The sequence below is a fragment of the Lotus japonicus genome, chromosome 2, assembly GCF_012489685.1.
Source record: "Lotus japonicus ecotype B-129 chromosome 2, LjGifu_v1.2".
Taxonomy (NCBI): Eukaryota; Viridiplantae; Streptophyta; class Magnoliopsida; order Fabales; family Fabaceae; genus Lotus; species Lotus japonicus.
The window spans coordinates 33,551,860-33,573,586 of NC_080042.1; positions in this window are offsets into that span (position 1 = coordinate 33,551,860).

Below are 21,727 nucleotides of genomic sequence, written 5' to 3' on the forward strand. Positions count from 1 at the left end.
AAACTCCAACAACATAGGGTCAGGTGTTAGTTCCCTATAATGCAACTATATGCTGCTACCAAAATGGGTCGATCAATAACGTCTCACAAGACGGGACAATCACGCGGGACCACACCCACCTCATCGCCACTTAGCGCCACTACGGACGGGACAATCACGTGGGACCACACCCACCTCATTGCCACTTTATAACGCCTCGAAAGACGGGACAATCACGCGGGACCACACCCACCTCATTGCCACTTTCCCTATATGCCAAGTCAATCAACGACAATTTCCAAACCAATAATCAACTCAGAATAACCACATGTTATTCATAATTTCAACAATAATCAATGGCCGAAGCCCCAGAAAATGTTTGACACAAGTCTGAGAAAACATTCAACATAAGCAAGTATACAACATAGCAAGCATACCAATATTTCAATCAATTGCCAATCAAATTAAACACCTTCATCTCAAACGCATGCAGTGCGAGTAAAATAGGCAAGACTCAAAGACGCTCTAAAACCGAGTTACCCTTACCTTCGTGAGTAGTAGTGCATAGAAGTTGCGAACCTCGTGACCCTTCCGATCTTAGAAAATTAATCGTTGTAGAAAATGCTAAGCTTCAAGATCCTAGCTTCCGCTCCCCAAAACTCAAGAATCCTCTCACACTCAAGACAAACACTCAAGGATTTTCACAAAAAACTAATTAAAAATAATGGTGTGTGCCAATGTTTCTCTATTTCTCTCTCGTGTATCCTTTGTAATTTTCAAAGTCATTTTCGTTCTATATATAGGCCTGAAACTCTCAAGGTTATGGAATGAAGAACTCATCAGAGCATGCCACGCCTAATAAGTCTAAGGAGGAGGTGGAATGTTAGCATGAGGTGCCATGAAGCATGTGGTGGAAGACATGCAATTTTCCATGTCATATATTACAAAGCTGGTGGTGGAAAGTATAGTTTGGACGTGTCAATGCAAGAAGAGAACATTGCATTGTCATGGTCTGATGATGCATGAAACAAAAGTGGGTATGAATTGATCTAAGTAGTGTAAAATTTAAGCAATAGAACAAATATTAGGAAGATGAATTATTTTCCTAAAAATTATGATGAACTTTATGATATCTTAATAATATATAAAGCCCATCCACCAAAGTGGGCCATATTGCTACATAATTTCCAAATGTTAGTGTTCTATTGGTTGTTTCCATTGAATTTCCAAATGGCTTATTCTAATTGGTCCATATTGATGATTTTTCATTGGTCCACAATTAATAAATCAATATATTTAATTAACGCTAGCAATTCTGATTTGAGTTTACGTTTTTGAAGAATTTCCAAATTCAGAAAAAAATGATCAATTTATTTAAAATAAGAAATGAAATGCTGATTTCATACCATTTTAAATGTTAATTATTCCACAATGAGAATTCTGATAAAAATATTTTTCTAATCTATTTTTCTAACCTTAAATTAATTGTTAATATTTGATATTTAAAATTTAACTTTGTATTCATAGTCTTCGCCAGTGTAAAATTTTGAGTAGTTTTAAACTTTTTTTAATAATCACGTTTATTCACTAAAGTGATATGGTTTTGGAACTTTAAGTTTTCAATGAGTATGAAGTTGTTATTCACTTTTTTTGAACTGAATACAAATTCAGTAAGAGATAAAGGATATAAAAGCAATTGTTCTTGAACTTTTCTCTCATGAATAGTAACATGGGTGAAGATTTAGTGGACCAAGTCAACAGTAAAAAATAGTAGTAAACTTATATAAAACAAACATTGAAGTGGGAGAAAGAAAATAAAGTTAAAAACTAATGTACCTTTACCACATTTTTTACAAGAGTTTAATTTCTATGTACCGACGGTGTAAAGTTTTTTTACACAATCATCCAATCAAATTTCAAGGATGTGAGAAAATTTCTCTTTTTATTTAATTTCATTAATTGACGTGACACATCCGTGAAATATGATTGGTCGACGGTGTAAAAAAACTTTACACCGTCAGTGCATCATTCTTTTTCTCTTTTTGACAAGAGAAAAAGTTTGATGCACCGGCGGGGTAAAGTTTTTTTAAACCGTCAACCAATCAGATTTCAAGGATGTGCCACGTCAATTAATGAAATTAAATGAAAAGAGAGATTTTCTCACATCCTTGAAATCTGATTGGTTGACGGTGTAAAAAAAACTATACACCGTCGGTGCATCAAAATTAAACTCTTTTGACAATATACAAAGTAAAGTTAATAAAAGAAAAATATCTAACTAAATCAATTAGGTGGATTGCTAGATCAATCACATTTAAATTTAACTTACATTAATTTTTTTTTTTGAAATAACTTGCATCAAATTTATCAGCAAAAATATTTTACATTAGAGTTTTAAAATCAAATTAAAATCATCTTCCGTGAATTGATTATAACTTTCAAAATTAAAATTTGAATTTGAAAACTAATTGAGAGATTCTCTAACTACTATATCAAAAAAAAAATTAATATCCTAATGTGTTGTTCAATAGATTAAAATTATTTTATTTCAACTTTAAATATCAATGTCTCAACCTTTTAAGATAAACATTATTTCAAAATTTGAAATCAAATTATTTGAATAAGCTAAGCTTACCGAAAAATATATTGCTATTGATAAGAGGAAAAATAAAAAGTAATTTTTGTTAGTGTGACCATAGAAAATTCATATTATTCTTTTCATAAAAATGTCTAAAACAATACAAATATTAACCGTAAAACATTAATAATGTAAAATAAAAAGAAAATTTTAGGGTTCCAAACATGAGGGACTGAGTTCAAACTTTGCTCTGGAGAGGGACAATTTTCAAACTTAGCGTATTATATAAGGACCAAAATCTTATTTAACCCAAACTGTTAATATTTGATTAAATAAATTTAAAAGTAATTTTAAAATTAAAGATGTCATAAATAAATTTTATATTTTAATTTAATATTATACTTTTAAATAAAAGATATTGTAGCATGAAAGACATTTTCTACCCATCTCTCATTTTGATGATTTTTTCATGAATTATATAGTACACCGTGAATATTTTACAAGGTATATATAGAAAAGGTAAATTAATCTGTAAGTCCCTGTAATTTATTCAATTTTTAATTAAGTCCTTATCATTTAATTAAAAGCATTTTTATTATAAGGACTTAATTATAAATTGAATAAAAGTGTAGGACCAATTGAAAAAGTTAATAATCTAATAGTGAAATATGTCATGCGAGAATGAGAAGGTGAATATTTCTCACAGAGCATAATATCTTACATGAAAATACTTTATGGTCCCAACACTTTCCTCGCTTCTGGAACTTAAATTATTTTATTTATGTTCTAAATGCAGAGTGAAAAACTCATGGAAATGAATATTTTACCTAAAAATGATTTCATATTGAAACTATAATAAAAATGATGTGTAAAATAATTTAAGTAATTTTTAAATAATTATTTAATAATTTTTATTTGAAAATTTGATAATGAAAAAGTGTTATGTGAGAATTAGAAAACATTGTTATTTATATAATCTACTTTTACTAATGTGCAAATACACAGTAAAATAAAAAGCCACACTGAAAATGAAAATTTTACATTAAAATCATTTCATATTTATAATTTATAATAATGTAGCAATACACCTTTTGTTGTTTATATCATTAAGATAAGTAGGCTAATTAGCTAAGTATGAAAGTCTAATACTAAAAATATGTCGTGTGGGGTTTAAAAAATATTGATATTTGTATATAATATATTTTTATAATTTTTTTTATGCATGGTAAAAAGAGGAAATGCTACCTGAAAGTACCTCGATTCAAGTAACCCAAAAACCAGATAACATATTACATGTTATTTTACTTATTTTCCTTTTATATTACTATTCAATTCACATGTGCCCTGCACGGATGAATAATATACAAAAGGAAAAGAATGAAAAAAAATTAACGAGTGATGTTTTATATGATTTTTTTTTGGCTTAAATACTCTAGGGGTCCCTGAAATTGTACCCCGTATCAAAATAAGTCCCTGAAATTTTTTTTTCCGATTCCGGATCCCTGGAATTGTTTTTTTAATCAGAATAAGTCCCTACGCCGGAGAAGACGGTGGTTGACGACGGCGGTCATGGCGGCGCTACGACCAGGGTGTTGGGCCGGCTTCGTCTCGTCCTCAGGAACTCAGTGGTGGTGGTCTCGTGGGCTGGGTCGTCACAGTTGAAGAGAAAAGGTCAGTCGCAAGTTGATTTCTTCTCGCCGGAATTTATGGAGCTTCTCGGTTTCTTCGTTTTAGCTTTGTTTCTTGCGATTTCTTCGCCCAGATCAGATATATGAAGGTCTAGGAGTGTTTTAAACATGTTATTTCATGGTTTGTGGAAACAATGAGGAGGCAACCACTATCTTCTCCGGCGTAGGGACTTATTTTGATCAAACAAATTTTTCTAGGGACCCGGAATCGGAAAAAAAAATTTCAGGGACTTATTTTGATACGGGGTACAATTTCAGGGACCTACAGAGTATTTAAGCCTTTTTTTTTGCTATTTTTTAATCGAGTTATTTTAAGATAACATTTTATTATGTTTGATATTTAAGCAAACCCCCGAAATTATGTTTATTTATGAAACAAATACAATCTTGCTTCTATTTGATTAGATTGAGGTAAAAATAATAATAAATTGTAGAAGAACTTTTATTAAAATTGTTATAGCTTAAAAAACTAAAACGAGCTACATTTTAAATAGTCTTTGATTAAGAAGCACAATTAACATAAATACATGACAAATAAACTAATAATGTGACCAACTACTTGAAAATAACTTCAAATGAAATATTTACTACATAACAAAAAGTAAGATGATGAAATCATTTAGATGATGAAAATCAAAATGATGATATATAGTTGAGAAAAGATGCATCAAGAGAAACAAAAGAAACAGGGATATTAAAATTTTGAAACGATAGGTTTTCCAAAAAAATTTCTTTTGCACCACATTTATGATCACATGTATTTGTGAAGGTCAATACCATTCTAGATCCATGTTTTATTCAATAAAATGATGGCTCTGTGGGTCTGATTCATTCAAGAGATGAAAAACAAGTAATACCAATCAGAAGGTTCACCTAAAAATCAATAACATTAAGAACAAATTAATCATCATCAAATTGATGAATTATACTGAACTGAATGAAATAATATATAGGAGGTAAAAGATAAATTTATAGAAACAAACATCTGTCTCTATCACCCTTCGAGTTTTTGCAACATTTGCAGACATGTATCTCCCGCGGCTAGAGTTCCTGCAACAAAACCAGCTGGAAAAATTGCACCAAGGACACTTAAAGCATTGACATCATCTCCTGCAACCAAACTAAGAAGATTTCTTCTAGCATCCTATGTGTCATCAGAATCTAACGTATGTTGAATTTCCCAGTAGATTTGTTTATCACCCTATATTACATGAGAATCCTACTGGGTGGGTTGGGCAGTTCACATGGTGAGCTAAAGGGAATGAAGGGTATTGAAGGATGAAGGGTCAATGTTCGATTCCTGGTGAAGGAACTAATTTGCTAACAATTAACAACTAACATTTTCCTATAAAATAAACATGAGAATCCTACTAACTATGCAAAATGTTGGTACATCATATAGAAGTATTAGAGCGGTGAAGGGAATAACATATGATACTTTTAAAGAAGCATGCGATCAATTGAGGTTTCTAACAGATGACAAAGAATATATAGATGCAATTAAAGAAATCTCTGATTTAGCTTTTGGAGAACAAATGAGGAAACTCTTTGTAAGAATGTTAATGATGAATTCAATCTCAAAACCTAATGATGTTTGGGATGCATGCTGACTTTATCTTATCATAAGACATTCTACCGTAGAAGAAACATTTCATAATCCATGTATATAGATTTTCAAGTTATATTATTAAGATTTGAAATGTTGTTATAGTAATATAATTATTGCTTGAATTTAATTTAAATGAAATTAAAAAGTTTAGAATATCATGTTGCGCCTGATAATTATGCAAAGTGTGTGAACAACATTAGTTATATATATTCGATATAGTTAAAAACCATTAGTTAATCTTCCTTCTCGACTGCAGGACTACGAATCACAAATGCTTATTTGAACAATTTATGTATCATTGACATTGAGAATTTTCTCCAAAGACGTGGTAGGTCATTAAATGATTACCCATCTTTGTCATCTTCATAATATGATGAAGTCCCAATTTGACAATAGATTTATTGTCAATGAACTAAACTGTGACAAAGATGCATTAAAGGTAAAATATGAAGAGTTGTTTGGTATGCATACTCAAGATGCTTCTACTTTTTATATGGCTATGGTGGAACCGAAAGACTTTTGTTTGGAACACTTTATCCGCGTCACTTAGATCCAGAGGAGTAATTTGCTTAATGTTGCTTCCAGTGGCATAACATCATTACTCTTGCTTGGAGGCAGAACAACTCATTCTAAATTTTGCTTTCCATTAGATGCTACAGAGAACTCAACATGTAATATAAAGCAGGGAAGTCTACAAGCAAAGCTTATGCTTGAAACTAGCCTATGAAGCTCCAATGTTGAAAAAGTTTTGTTTCGAAGCTCTAGACATTACAATCCGAGATTTAATGAGGTTGAAAAATGAAGACAACATACGTAAACCTTTTGTAGGAAAAATAATAATACTTGGATGTGATTTTAGACAAATACTACCTGTAATAACTAGAGGAAGCAGGCAGGAAGTTGTGGAAGCATAGCAAAGTGTTGAAATTGTTTAAGAAAATGCGGCTAACCGCAGGTGAGACGGTTGATGAAGCAAAAAAAAATCAAAGAGTTTGCACATTGTATTCTTAAAATTGGAAATGACGATCATCCTGATTCCGGAGCAGGAGAGTATGATGTACAAATCCCGCCAGATCTCTTCATCTCAATTAGTCCTGACTCATTAATATAATTGATTAAATATACATATCCTGACCTTCCGCACAAAATGAAAGACTCGCAAATTTTTCAAGATAGAGCAATATTGGCCCCTACACTAGAGGTTGTTGAAATGATAAACATTTACATGTTTGGCATGACAGCTGCACCAGAACGAGAATATCTGAGCTCCAACTCTTCCTTGCAATCTGATGAGGATTCTGAAATCCGAGGTGAGTGGTTTACCACAAAATTTTTGAACGACACTAAAAGTTCATGAATGACTAACCACAAACTATTATTGAAAGTTGGTACTCCAATCATGCTTTTGAGAAATATAGACCAAGCAACAAGTTTTATGCAATGGAACCAGGCTAACTATGGATGAACTTGGTGGACATTTTATTGGTGCACCTGTTATCACGAGAACAAATGCTAATGTCAAAGTGTACATTTCAAGAATATAATGGACTTGGTTCCTTATGATTCCAAATTTCCAAATAAATTCAGAAGTCAATGACAGACACTATCTCAAGTTGGGCTCTTCTTTCCGAGACTCGTCTTCACTCATGGTCAGTTATAAGTAGCTCTCTCCAGAGTACGCTTAAGAAAGTGTCTTAAAATTTGTATACTAGAAGAGTCGGCAAACAACAGACCGTTACTGTAGGTGTAATTTTTAAGGAAGTTTTTTGAAATGTTTAATGTATGCAACATAATTTCATTTTTCTCTTCATATATTATTACACGGTTGACTTATACACGGTTGACTTATTTATAATTTAAAAATTACATATATATGAAAATTAATTAATTTATTACAAAATTTCAATATAAGATTCCGTGCAACGCACGGGTTATCACACTAGTAAATTAAGATCATTTGGAGCAAGTTTAAGTGATCAAGTGTAGAAGTGTTAATAAATTATAAAAATATATATATTGAACTCTTTGCAGCATCCTTCTTCTTCTTTCTTTCTTTTTTCTTTTTAAGTCACTTTACGTGACTCTTTTTTTTTTTTTTCTATTAACTTTGTAACTTACGTGACTATATATATATATATATATATATATATATATATTTATTTATTTATTTAGATTTAGGAAGAGAATTATAATAATATTAATAATACACGCATTTATTCAAACACACAAAGCATAAATGACCTGTCAACTTAAGCTTAATAGCGCTTATCGCTTTAAACCGATAAATAACTAGTTAATTAATCGCATAAATTATCCGGGTCTTACATTACTACACCCCAAAAAGAAAGTTTCACCGTCGAAACTTAAGCTTCAACGAAGAGTTCCGGATACGGCTCCCTAATCTTCTCTTCTAGCTCCCAAGTGGCATCGCCCGTCATTTGATTCCAAATTACTTTGACCAAAGGGACTTGCTTGTTCCTTAGTAGTTTGATCCTACGTTCATCGTCTTCTTTGATAATATGAGAGGGATCAGGGATGTACTTCCTCAATTGTGACACATGTAGCACGTCATGAATCTTGGATAGAAAAGGTGGCAACGCAATACGATAAGCTACGTTACCGACTCGCTCGATGATCTGGTATGGTCCAATGAACTTTGGTGTCAACTTCCTTGACTTTATCGCTCTACCCACTCCGGTAGTTGGCGTCACGCGAAGAAACACGTGATTTCCCGCTTCGAACTCTAACTGTAACACCCTGATTTCGGTGGCGTCACTTTAGTAACCAAAAAGAAATTAAAGCGGAAAAACGTGAATATTTTTTTTTTCGATTTGTTTAAATAATAAAACTAAAGACTTAATGAAATAAAACTCTACAACAAAAGATAACATGACTAATGTACAATATAATTACAGCCCCCGCTGTAAGTAGCAGACCACGTCACGAGTATCCTCCAGTGACGGGAAGTAACAGAAAGTAACGCCCCTAGGCAATATGTACAATCCAAAAGGAAAGGTTAAGTGTCCGCAACACAATCCCTCAAAAATGAGAATAAGTCAGCCCAAACGGCCTAAAACAAGACCCCCTAGTCCAACCAACTCTCTGTGATTTCCGTAGAGAAACCACACAAAAAGCTATCGGTCATGAAACTACCCTGTCCCCAAATGAAACATGACGGTCAGAGCTATGACTCTACTCCTACACTAATCCTGTCTAGAGGAGTTCACACCAGTACTCAAAACTACATGCTAGCATGATCATCGTCCGAATCGGAATTCAGGACGACCAAGTCAATGTACACCATCCTCCCTCCTCTCGCTACTGCGATGCGCTCCTGTGCTGGTCTCTCGGGCTTAGGGCCCGAACCAAGATCACCAATGACAGCAACAGTGGGTGAGCTAGACTCTGAAGAAGTCCCTCCCACAGGCTCCTCGTCTGAGGGGTCCTCATCATCCGAAGATGACGGTGGTGGTGGTGCTCCTACACCGGGTCTGCAGTGCACGCCGAGTGGCAGGTTGAAGCTGACGGTGCATCTCCTCAACACTCCTTCCGTCAAGTGTCCCAAGTTGTCGACACGATCCTCCATGATTCTCCCCGAGTACGTCGCTCGGTGGCCAGCGGGGTCGACCACCCACGAGCCGGGGTCATCCTAACATCTCGAACCTAGTCCCCCCGAAGGGTGAACCATCGTGAACCAGTCCGCCAAAGACATCTGACAATGGGCGTAGTCCGCCAAAGCACACACAGAAGACGCGAGGGTCAACTCCAAGGAATTATGTAAGTAATAAAATCCAATAGGTAAAGTTAAGGGATAGCCACTTAGGCTTATAAGCTAGAGATAACATCCTAGAGTTGTACATTTCACAATGAATATAAACGAAAATAATAACAATTAACATGCATCAAGTAAGATTAACAAGTATCAATCACACTCGGCAACTAAGTCAGTATGCATGTTGCATGAATGAGATGACGGTTGACAAGATGCATTCCGGAAGGAAGGGCATCAACGAGTCAGCCCTAACACCAGCCACGGTGGGACCATTTCTGCTCGCGTGTCTCTTATACCACACAAAGGGTAGTCAGATCAGCAGTGAACCCGAAGGTCTGCCATTTCTGTCTGCTACGAAGAATCACCGCAGTGTTCTTATGTGGAAATCCGGGTCTTATGACCATTTTGGAATCCACCGAGGTCCGGTATCCCGCCGTGTATTAACCTCAAAATGTGTGCATGAATGCAAAGTGATTAGCCAAACAACGTCTCCGACCTCACTCGACACGTCGCCACATGTTCTAGTTAACCTATTGTCTCTAAAAGGAATACCCTAAGGCAAATGTCGATTCGGTGAAAAAATACAATTAATCATAAAAAGAGTGCAATCACTCATGATAACTTCTCGAGTCATCTATACTTTCACAAAGTCTCACGCTTCAGTGAAATCTCACACATTCACGAAGTCTCACGCTTCAGTGAAGTTTTATGCTTTCACGAGGTCTCACGCCTCAGTGAATTTACACACTTGCACGAAGTCTAACGCTTCAGTCAAGTTCCATGCTTTCACAAGGTCTCACGCCTCAGTGAAGCTTCTCGGCTCATCCTTTGGATGGCTAAATAAACTGCTCAAAGAGCGAAGGAGTATCAACATACTCAGAAACTTATAGTTTCCCCAAAACTTGGATTCGACGACACTTCTCATTTTCCAAAACTAATATTCAAGTCCTAAGCTTTCATCCGAGATTGTTATCATTATTTAGAGGTTGTTTAATGTCTTATGAATTTTCCTTGTAAAATAGTTTCCATTTAGTTTTATCGCAAATCTTATGAGTTTCAAAGATCCCATAATCCCAAATAGCTCCCAGAGAATGTCTCGATCCACTAAAACAATAACAAGGCCCGAATCTCTGTTCGTCCCGTCAAACTCTCCCAAAATCTCATGATAAATTTGGCATAACATGCCCGTTATCCTCACTCTGAAGCACAACAGATATATGTGTAATTGCATAGTCAAATTAGCACAATCCAACAGTCATGGAACATATATCAACACATCCTAGATTAACCATGTAGCACTTAGCATATAGGGCAAATATCACACATCCTAGATTAACCATTTAGCACATAGCATGTGAATCAATCTCAAAGGCAATCAAGAGATGAATAATCATCATTGTCAGCCGAAGCCTCAGAAAACATTTCCTAGTCAAACACAAACAAGTGCTTAAACAGTAAATCAAGTCGAATTCGTCGACACCTAAAGCATTAACTAATAGTTCAGTGAGTAGCCCTCACCTGTAGCTCCTCCAGCGTTATCCTCAAGCGTTCCTTCACACTCTACGCCTTCCTCTTCTTGAAACTCCTCAAATGAACCTTAGAGCAAAAATCACAGAATTCCATCATAATCGGTCAGAAACTCAGCACTCAATACTCACTAAGGTTACACGAAGTAGCATATACTCCGAGGTACGATAATCTAACGTGATCGGACAATTTTTCGAAAAAGGAATTTTCTCCCCCCCCCCCTTGGAGAGCTCACGGCCACACACATTAATTGTGTGCGCCAACTTTTCTTCGATCAAACTTGGTTCCTAGGCTATCATTAGTCATAACTAAGGCGAATCAAAACTCGGAAAAATTATCGGATCGAAAACTGTCGCAGGGGTATTTTGGTCAATATTTTCAGCTCAGAATTTCAAAATTGGAAATTCGAAAAACAAACTGGATGGGGACGTCACCAACGACGTTTATGACAACTAATCCTAATGACACTAAACTCAGTCGATAGTTTTCAGCCCAAAGGACGAAACTTTAGCCAAAAATGGGTATTTTGAGCAGAATTGAAACTCGACGGTAGTTCGGCGAGAATCGGCGAAATGTAATCCGCTAAACATGCTCTTGGGCACGTAGGGAAGAGGTTTAGATAGAAGGATGAAGTTATTTGGACAGTTTTGCAAAAACCTCAAAACTTAGAGTACAGAAAGACCTAGTGAAAAACGACGGAATTGACGATCAGAAGCAAGGATTAACAACTATACCTCGATACCTTCAAGTAGCAATTGTCAGAACAACGATCAAGCAAGAAAAGGCGAAAAATATCTTCTCCCCTCCTTCTCCTTAAGCTCGCGGGTTTGGCAAGAAAATGGTGAAGAGTTTTTGGTTTTTCTCCTATTTATAGGGGATGGGAAAACGCGGGAAAATGAAAATTTCGCGATTTCGATTTTTCCTGTGCCATCCTCCGTGAATTCTAAGATAGGTTTTGGCGACAGAATTCCAAAACTCAAAAGAGGTTTCTTGGAATTAAGGTAAACAATCCAAAGTTGGTGTAAATCTATTTTACCCGAAAAGTTACTTTTTGCAGTGGATGTCGGAAGAGAAAACTTCTATCTGAAGAAAGATTGGAAACATCAAGAGAAATGGGTGTACGCGTGTGGAATCTTCATTTGAAGCTCCGAATAGAAAAAGTCTTCATCAATCGCTTATTCTAGGTTTCTTGAACTATCAGGGTTTTAGTTTCGGCAAACCTCCGAGGATTGGAATCGGACGTTCGTATATCTCAGGGTTTCGTATCAAAACGATTTTCATATAAGGATTAAGAGAAGTTCTAACATTTCTCTGAAGATTTTTGGAATTAGTTTCCATCGTGTCTTTAAGTGCAAATTAGCTATTTACTAGCGTTCTTGCCCTAGGTTTAAGCGAACACTAATCGTGCTATAACTTTTATCGACTCTGATACAATCCTTAGCCTTTTCCTGAACTTTCCCCTTCATAAATTTATTCCATTCGATAAACTCTTGTTCAGGTTTCCTTCACGATACATCAAACCTAATCGTGAATAGGAATTTTATTCACTTATTCTAAACTTAAAAATTTGGGTCTTACACTAACTCTCTCCGTCGTGTGTCAGCATAACTCTTCTGTCGACTATGTGACGTCCTCATCTTCTCTTGTATTTGTTTCACCTTCTCAGTAGTTTGTTGTACTAATTCAGGTCCAACGAGAAGATGTTCGCCATCTTGAAACCAACATAGAGGAGTTCTACATCTCCTCCCATACAAAGCCTCATTAGGTGTCATTCCAATACTAGCATGGAAACTGTTGTTATAAGTAAACTCGATCAACGGCAACAGCTCATCCCAGCTTTCTTGACTATCCAGGACACAAGCTCGCAACAAGTCTTCCAATGACTGTATTGTCCTCTCTGTCTGTCCATCCGTTTGAGGGTGATAGGCAGAACTCAACCTCAACTTCGTGCCAAGCGCATCGCGCAAGGCCTTCCAGAAACGTGAAGTAAACTTTGGGTCTCTGTCAGAAACAATACTCGAAGGTACTCCATGAAATCGTACAATCTCCGCAACATACACCCTTGCAAGTGCCTCCACATTATACATTGTCTTCACTGGTATGAAATGCGCTGATTTCGTCAAACGGTCCACAATGACCCATATGGAATCAAATCTCCTCCTTGTAGTTGGTAAAGCTACCACAAAATCCATAGAGATACTGTCTCATTTCCACTCTGGCACATCGAGTGACTGTAACATACCCGCAGGCTTTTGGTGTTCTATTTTCGCCTTCTGACACGTCAGACATGCCGCCACATACTCCGCTACATTCCTTTTCATTCCTGACCACCAAAAATTCAACTTCAGATCTTGGTACATCTTCGTCGATCCCGGATGGATACTCAATCTGCTCTTGTGACCTTCGTCAAGAATCATCCTTCTCAGCTCCATGTCCAATGGTACGCAGACACGTCCTTTGCAACGCAGAATGTTGTCGGTTCCTACCTCGAAATCCGGTGCTTTTCCCAAAATGATCATGTTCCGTTTCTCGATCAGCTCTTCGTCCAATAGTTGCTTCACCTTGATCTCGTTCAGCAATTCACTAGTGATTGTCACCATCCCAAAGCTCAATCTTCCAGGTGTCACTTGCACACTCAAACCGAGGTCACGAAAAGTCTCGATAAGTTCCAATTCCTTAATCATCAGCAAGGAAACATGTATCGTCTGGCGACTCAGTGCGTCTGCTACAACATTTGCTTTTCCTGGGTGGTACAGTAATGTGAAATCGTAGTCCTTGATAAATTCCATCCAACGCCTTTGTCTCATATTCAGATCCTTCTGATCGAACAGGTATTTCAGACTCTTGTGATCACTAAAAACAGTGAAGGTACTCCCATAAAGATAGTGCCTCCAGATCTTAAGTGCAAACACAACATCCGCTAACTCCAAATCATGCGTAGGATAGTTCCGTTCATGTACCTTCAATTGCCTTGATGAATAAGCCACCGCCTTCCGGTGTTGCATCAGCACACAACCCAAACCTTGGTACGAAGCATCGCAGTAAACCTCGTAGGGTTCCTTCTCTTGTGGTAATGTCAGAACTGGCGCGATCGTCAAACGCTCCTTCATATCTTGGAAACTTTGTTCGCAATCCTCTGTCCATGAAAAAGGTTGATTCTTTCGAGTAAGTTCGTCAATGGTCCTGCAATCTTAGCGAACCCTTCAATTAATCGTCGGTAATAGCCAGCTAAACCGATGAAACTTCTAATATCTGTCATAGTCTTAGGACGCTCCCATGCAAGTACCGCTTCAACTTTACTGGGATCCAGAGCGATGCCCTCCTTTGAGATGACATGCCCTAGAAACTTTACTTCATCTAGCCAAAACTCACACTTTTCCGCGTTAGCATACAATACCTTCTCCCGAAGAACATGCAAAACTTGTCGCAGATGCTCCTCGTGTTCTTCACAATTCCTTGAGTAGATCAAGATGTCGTCGATGAACACAACAACGAAATGATCCATGAATGGATGGAAGATCCTATTCATGTAGTCCGTAAACACCGCTGGTGCGTTCGTAACTCCAAACGGCATCACCAAGTACTCATAATGCCCATAGCGTGTTCTAAACGCGGTCTTTTGGATATCCTCATCTTTGACTCTAATCTGGTGATATCCCGATCTCAGATCAATCTTCGAGAAAACAGCAGCACCCTTCAATTGATCCATCAAATCGTCAATCCTCGGCAACGGATAACCGTTCTTTATTGTGACTTTGTTCAACTGTCGATAATCCACGCAAAGTCGCGATCTTCCGTCTTTCTTCTTTACAAGTAGCACTGGCGCTCCCCATGGAGAAACGCTAGGTCGAATAAACCCCTTCTTGGTTAAATCTTCGAGTTGACTCTTCAGCTCAATCAGTTCTGCCAGTGCCATACGATATGGTGCGATTGATATAGGTCCAGTGCCTGGGACCATATCGATTGTGAAATCCATATCTCTGACTGGAGGTATTCCAGGTACGTCTTCAGGAAATACATCCTCGAATTCTTGCACAACAGCTATTCCTTGTACTCCATTCTCCTTAGCTTTCCATCCCGGTTGTAGACAAAAGAGAACTCAAAGCTCCTTTCCTCAAAGAGAGCTTCGAAAAGTACGAGTTCAGAAACTCGGCGAGTCCAGCATCGGGAAAGATAACTACCTTATTGGCGCAATCAAGAAGAGCATGATGGTAGGACAATCAATCCATGCCTATGATCACATCCAATCCCTTGAGAGGTAAACAAATTAAGTTTGCTACAAACTTATTATCTAGGTACATCCAAGGACATTCCAAACAAGCAATGTTAGTTACTAAGTTCTTAGATGCAGGGGTAGACACTGTTAAGTCAAACGGTAACTTTGACACTTCTAGCTTTAACCTTGTCGCACAAGCTATATCTATAAATGAATGCGTAGCACCAGAATCAAATAGCGCGATAAGGGAATTACCCGCAATCTCGCAGGTACTGCGGATCAGACCATTGTCTTCCTCAGCTTCAGTTCCACTGATCGAGTAGACCCTTCCACCAGAGTAGGCCTCCTAGCCCATCAACATTTGCAGCAACCTCAACCTTAGGAATCCTGCAATCCCTAGCGAGATGGCCTGGCTTGTTGCAGTTCAGGGCAGCGATTGACAAAATGCCCCTTCTGGTTGCATTTGAAGCAAGTCACATCCTCTACACTTACTGCTAGAGGTCTCGGTGCAATAACATTCCCGCCCGAGGGATAAAAGGACCCAGAAGTTGTCCCCCTACCCTGAGGACGAACATACGGCTTCTTCTGGAAATGCTTACCCTTGTCACCTCTTCCCTGGTTAGTCCTAGCCGGACCTCCACTTCCTTGGTACTTGCTCCTTGCGTTGTCGATAGCCTCAATCCCCTTGGTCTTCTCCACCAGCACTTGGTAGTGATTCAGCCCCAGCAGTTGCACCGCCCTCTGCAGCTCATAACTCAGCCCATCAATGAAGCGCTCACACATATAGCCTTCATCTATTTGTCCCCTAAAGTAGCGAAAATGTTTCGCCAACGACTTCAATTTTGCAGCATACTCAGCAACGGTCATGCTTCCTTGACGAAGTCTCAGAAACTATGCCTCCTTAGCGGCTCTAGCACTATTAGGAAAGTACTTGTCCATGAAAGCTCCACGGAAACACTCCCAAGTGATGGCTTGATGGTCAGCCTCCATCATAGCCCTAGCCCCACGCCACCAATACTCAGCTTCACCAGTCAGCAGGTAGGTCGCATAATCCACTTTCATCTCAACAGTAGTACGCAGAAAGGTGAAGATCTTCTCCAACTCTTGGAGCCAAAGGTTAGCTTCCTCCGGATCAAAGCCTCCAGAGAACTTCGGTGGATCCTGACGCTTGAAATCGTTCAGACCCCTGGTCTGAGCAGCAGCTAGTTCACGCTCCTCACGCTGAACACGACGAGCATTCTCTTCAGCTTGGTTCTGTGCAGTCACTACAACAGCAGCAGCAGCTCGTTGAGCTTCAGCTTCCTCCCTTGCAGCGGAGTTGGTAACTTGTTGTGCCATAAGGGCTGTCAGATTAGCAATAGCTTGCTCCATCGGATTCATGTTGTCTGGACCTTGAGTCTCGTTCGGTTGTGGAAACCTCCAGTTCCTGTTTTCATGAACAGTCAAAGACCACAATAGACACTCAGGTCAGAACAACACAAAGTTCTATAATAACTATGTATATACTTATATCAAATGTATAACTAACAATAACTAGCATAAGGTTATTCACTTACGAACAACCTTCAAAAATAATCTATATAAACAGTAATCAAGCACACTCTTCCTCCGATTGACACCCCATTAATCGGTCTAAGAGTTCAAACATCTTAAGCAGACACTCTACCCAAAAGCTCTGGTTTTCTAAACCAAAGCTCTGATACCACAATTGTAACGCCTCAATTTCTCAAGTGAGGAGTCACATTAGTAACCTAACAAAGTCTAAGGACTATTTCGTAATCCTAAGAAAACACGATAATTTTTTTCTTTTCAAAACAACTAAACACAGTTTAATACATAACATGGTCTTAATTAAACAACCCGTTCCCGACATATAATAATAGTGTCTTACAATAGCTTAAGCAAGTTTCCAAAATAAATACGCACACTTAAACAGTGGCGAAAACAGGGTTTTAGTAACAGAGGTTTCAGATAACAAAGAAGACTCAAGCATAAACTACTAAGAGGAAAACTATAGAGCTTCTTCCATCCTTGCTCTGCCGGTTACTATCCCTCCTCCATCTCAGAATGGCTAAGCATCGCCAGAAGGCTCTTCATCGCCTAATAGCGTTAAGCGCCCAAATAACAAGTAGCAAATAGAAAGGGTTAACTCCATGCAACTACCACATATAAAGGAGAAAATCATGCTATTCAAATTTAATTACCTAGCATGGTAAATAAACTAACAACTTAAGTTAATCCAGATATCAACAAAACCAGCAATATAAATAAACTCATATATCAACAACTTAACATAGATTAGCTCAGATAATAATAACCTCAACAATATAACATCAAATCAGATATCAATAAACCAATAACTAAACTCCAACAACATAGGGTCAGGTGTTAGTTCCCTATAATGCAACTATATGCTGCTACCAAAATGGATCGATCAATAACGTCTCACAAGACGGGACAATCACGCAGGACCACACCCACCTCATCGCCACTTAGCGCCACTACGGACGGGACAATCGCGTGGGACCATACCCACCTCATCGCCACTTTAGAACATCTCGAAAGATGGGACAATCCCGTGGGACCACACGCACCTCATTGCCACTTTATAACGCCTCGAAAGACGGGACAATCACGCGGGACCACACCCACCTCATTGCCACTTTCCCTATATGCCAAGTCAATCAACGACAATTTCCAAACCAATAATCAACTCAGAATAACCACATGTTATTCATAATTTCAACAATAATCAATGGCCGAAGTCCCAGAAAACGTTTGACACAAGTCTCAGAAAACATTCAACATAAGCAAGTATACAACATAGCAAGCATAACAATATTTCAATTAATTGCCAATCAAATTAAACACCTTCATCTCAAACGCATGCAGTGCGAGTAAAACAGGCAAGACTCAAAGACGCTCTAAAACCGAGTTACCCTTACCTTCGTGAGTAGTAGTGCATAGAAGTTGCGAACCTCGTGGCCCTTCCGATCTTAGAAAATTAATCGCTGTAGAAAATGCTAAGCTTCAAGATCCTAGCTTCCGCTCCCCAAAACTCAAGAATTCTCTCACACTCAAGACAAACACTCAAGAATTTTCACCAAAAACTAATTAAAAATAATGGTGTGTGCCAATGTTTCTTTATTTCTCTCTCGTGTATCCTTTGTAATTTTCAAAGTCATTTTCGTTCTATATATAGGCCTGAAACTCTCAAGGTTATGGAATGAAGAACTCATCAGAGCATGCCACGCCTAATAAGTCTAAGGAGGAGGTGGAATGTTAGCATGAGGTGCCATGAAGCATGTGGTGGAAGACATGCAATTTTCCATGTCATATATTACAAAGCTGGTGGTGGAAAGTATAGTTTGGACGTGTCAATGCAAGAAGAGAACATTGCATTGTCATGGTCTGATGATGCATGAAACAAAAGTGGGTATGAATTGATCTAGGTAAAATTTAACTCATAGAGCAATAGAAAAAATATTTGGAATATGAATTATTATCCTAAAAATTATGATGAACTTTATGATATAAATTAAGATCATTTGGAGAAGTTTAAGTGATCAAGTGTAGAAGTGTTAATAAGTTATAAAAATATATATATTGAACTCTTTGCAGCATCCTTCTTCTTCTTTCTTTCTTTTTTCTTTTTAAGTCACTTTACGTGACTCTTTTTTTTTTCTATTAACTTTGTAACTTAAGTGACTATATATATATATATATATATATTATTTATTTATTTAGATTTAGGAAGAGAATTATAATAATATTAATTATACACTCATTTATTCAAACACACAAAGCATAAATGACCTGTCAACTTAAGCTTAATAGCACTCATCGCTTTAAACCGATAAATAACTAGTTAATTAATCGCATAAATTATCCGGGTCTTACACATTGCCACCGTCCTCCCACCTCCTTTCATCTTCTCGAGTACACCCTGTTGAAAATTTAAGTGTGAGTTGGAATTCACAATGGTTAAGTATGGGTGAGGAGAATACTTTATAAGAGATGTGACTCATAACCTAATGCCTTAAGGTTTTGGGTTAAGATGTGGTGTCGATATCTCTTGGTGTCTTGCTCCTCGACCCATGGGCTCCCTTGTCTCCCCTTACAAGTGGTATCAGAGCCGGTAGTTCGTGGTACCATGGTAACGACTCCTTGTATCGAAAGTCTCCCTGACGGTGTGGTCAGTGGGGAGTGTCTTGTTGCACATGGTTGGACCATGATACGAATGGCAGTATAAGGGTGGATAAGCTTCTGCATAGGGGGCCATCATAATTTGGTGGTGACTTACACTTGAGGGGTGTTGGAAATTGAGTGTATTTCAAAAGTTCATACACATTTTAGATGTGCTTATCGTCCACTATAAATGTCACCGTCCAAACCTAGATAGTATCACCCTTGTTTATTGTGTTGCCACTCTCTCATAAAGAATTGTTGCCCATTATTTAATTTCTGCCGCCCAACATTTATGCTCTCCACTATCTTGTATTCGGTAAAATCATCCCTATAAATACTAAGCTTATTTCTCATGAGGAACACACATATGAGCAACCCTTATTCTTCTCTTAACTTTTCCTGGGCATGTGAATTTGATCTCGTCAGTTCTGTCACCCGATACCGGAAGAGGTTGTTTAATCCTGGGAGAGTGTTTGGGATGATCCCTGAATAAAACTCTCAAGGACAATGAATCTAATTCACGACTCAGTCTACAATTTTCTACCTTATTGCGGCTTTATCCATAACCGTTTGTGTTCGCGTTGTACATCCCCATTTTTCCAACAAGGGGGAGATTGCTGAGAATTTAAGTGTGAGTTGAATTCTCACACTGGTTAAGTATGGGTGAGGAGAAAACTTTATAAGAGATGTGACCCATAAACCTAATGCCTTAAGGTTTTGTGTCAAGATGTGGTGTTGATATCTCTTGGTGTCTTGCTTCTCGGCCCATGGATCCCCTGTCTCCCCCAACACACTCTTCCTAATGGCCACCATTTTTTTCTAGTGAACAATCCAGTTAAGTGATTAGTCGAGAACTAGAACTTATGTCTTGAATGTAACATCCCTAAATCTCGAGGATCACTTTAATTAATAACCTTTTCTAAAACATGGGTAAATTTTAGCCGAAATAAAATACCTTTTTGAAAAATAGCTTAACAAATAAAGAAGTAGTAACTTGAGAAATAAACTAAATAATTCATTTTATTAATAAAAGCTTTGGAAGCGTACAATGATTCTTTCAAATTAAAACATAATGATTAAACTCATGGTTATTAAAATCGGACCAGACCAGACGGTTCGACCGGATTGATCGGGAACCAGACCTATCACCGGTCCGGAACAACCACAAAGCCGGGGATAGATAAAACTGGTATCAAACCACTTGAGCCGGTCAAAAACTGGGAAAACCAGTAAAAACCAGCGGTTCGTGCGGTTTGGACGGTTCATAAAGAAAAAAAAACACACTATTTTGATTCTGTTTTTGGTACTGAGAATTGAGAAAAGAGATCACAAACAGAAGAATTAAGCAATTTTAACTGTGTACAACAACAATGACACTGAGTTTAGAACTTGAAACATTATACAGAAGCACATAAGTCATTCCGGTGGCTAATTAATCCAAGCCTTCGTCGATGTGGGATCCAAATGCTTGATGTTCTTCCTTGCTCGTTTTCTGTCTTTTGAACAACAGCAGCAGTGGCTGCTCAATGGTTTGGGAGAACTGATTGAAAGTATAAAAGAGTGTAATAGGGTTTTCTTTCTTTTGGGCTTGAGTTGTTTGAATTGGGCTTTTACAATTATTACCTGCACTCAATAGAATCCTTTTCTGATTTTTCAAACTCTGCTTACGTTCTTCTATTTTGTTTTTCAAGGGGCGCGTTTAACCTGGACTGGGTTTTTCTGGTTAATGGTTGAACCACTCTTCTTTTGACCTGCTATTGCAGGTTTCCTGATTTAACATAAAATAAAAATACATATTTATTAATCACAACAATTAAATTTGTGATAATTTTAATTAAGTTAATTAAAACCTAATTCCCCATAATCTCTCCTCTCTCCTCTCTCCTCTTCATCTTCTACCTCCCAATTTCAGAAATCAAAACCTCTCATCTCTCCTCTTCATCTTCTACATCCCAATATCTTTAAAAAAACAATGTTCTCTTCTCAATTTCATCTCCACGATCATCACTCACTGCATCATTCATAAGCATCCTATCATCATCATCATATGATGGCAACAACAACAACACAAGAAGAAGTGGAAAACAAGCAGGTGATATTTCACAGATTCACTCCTCAATCTCAACCCCAATACCCACCCACTTGCAACCTTAACCCCACCCCCAAGCCG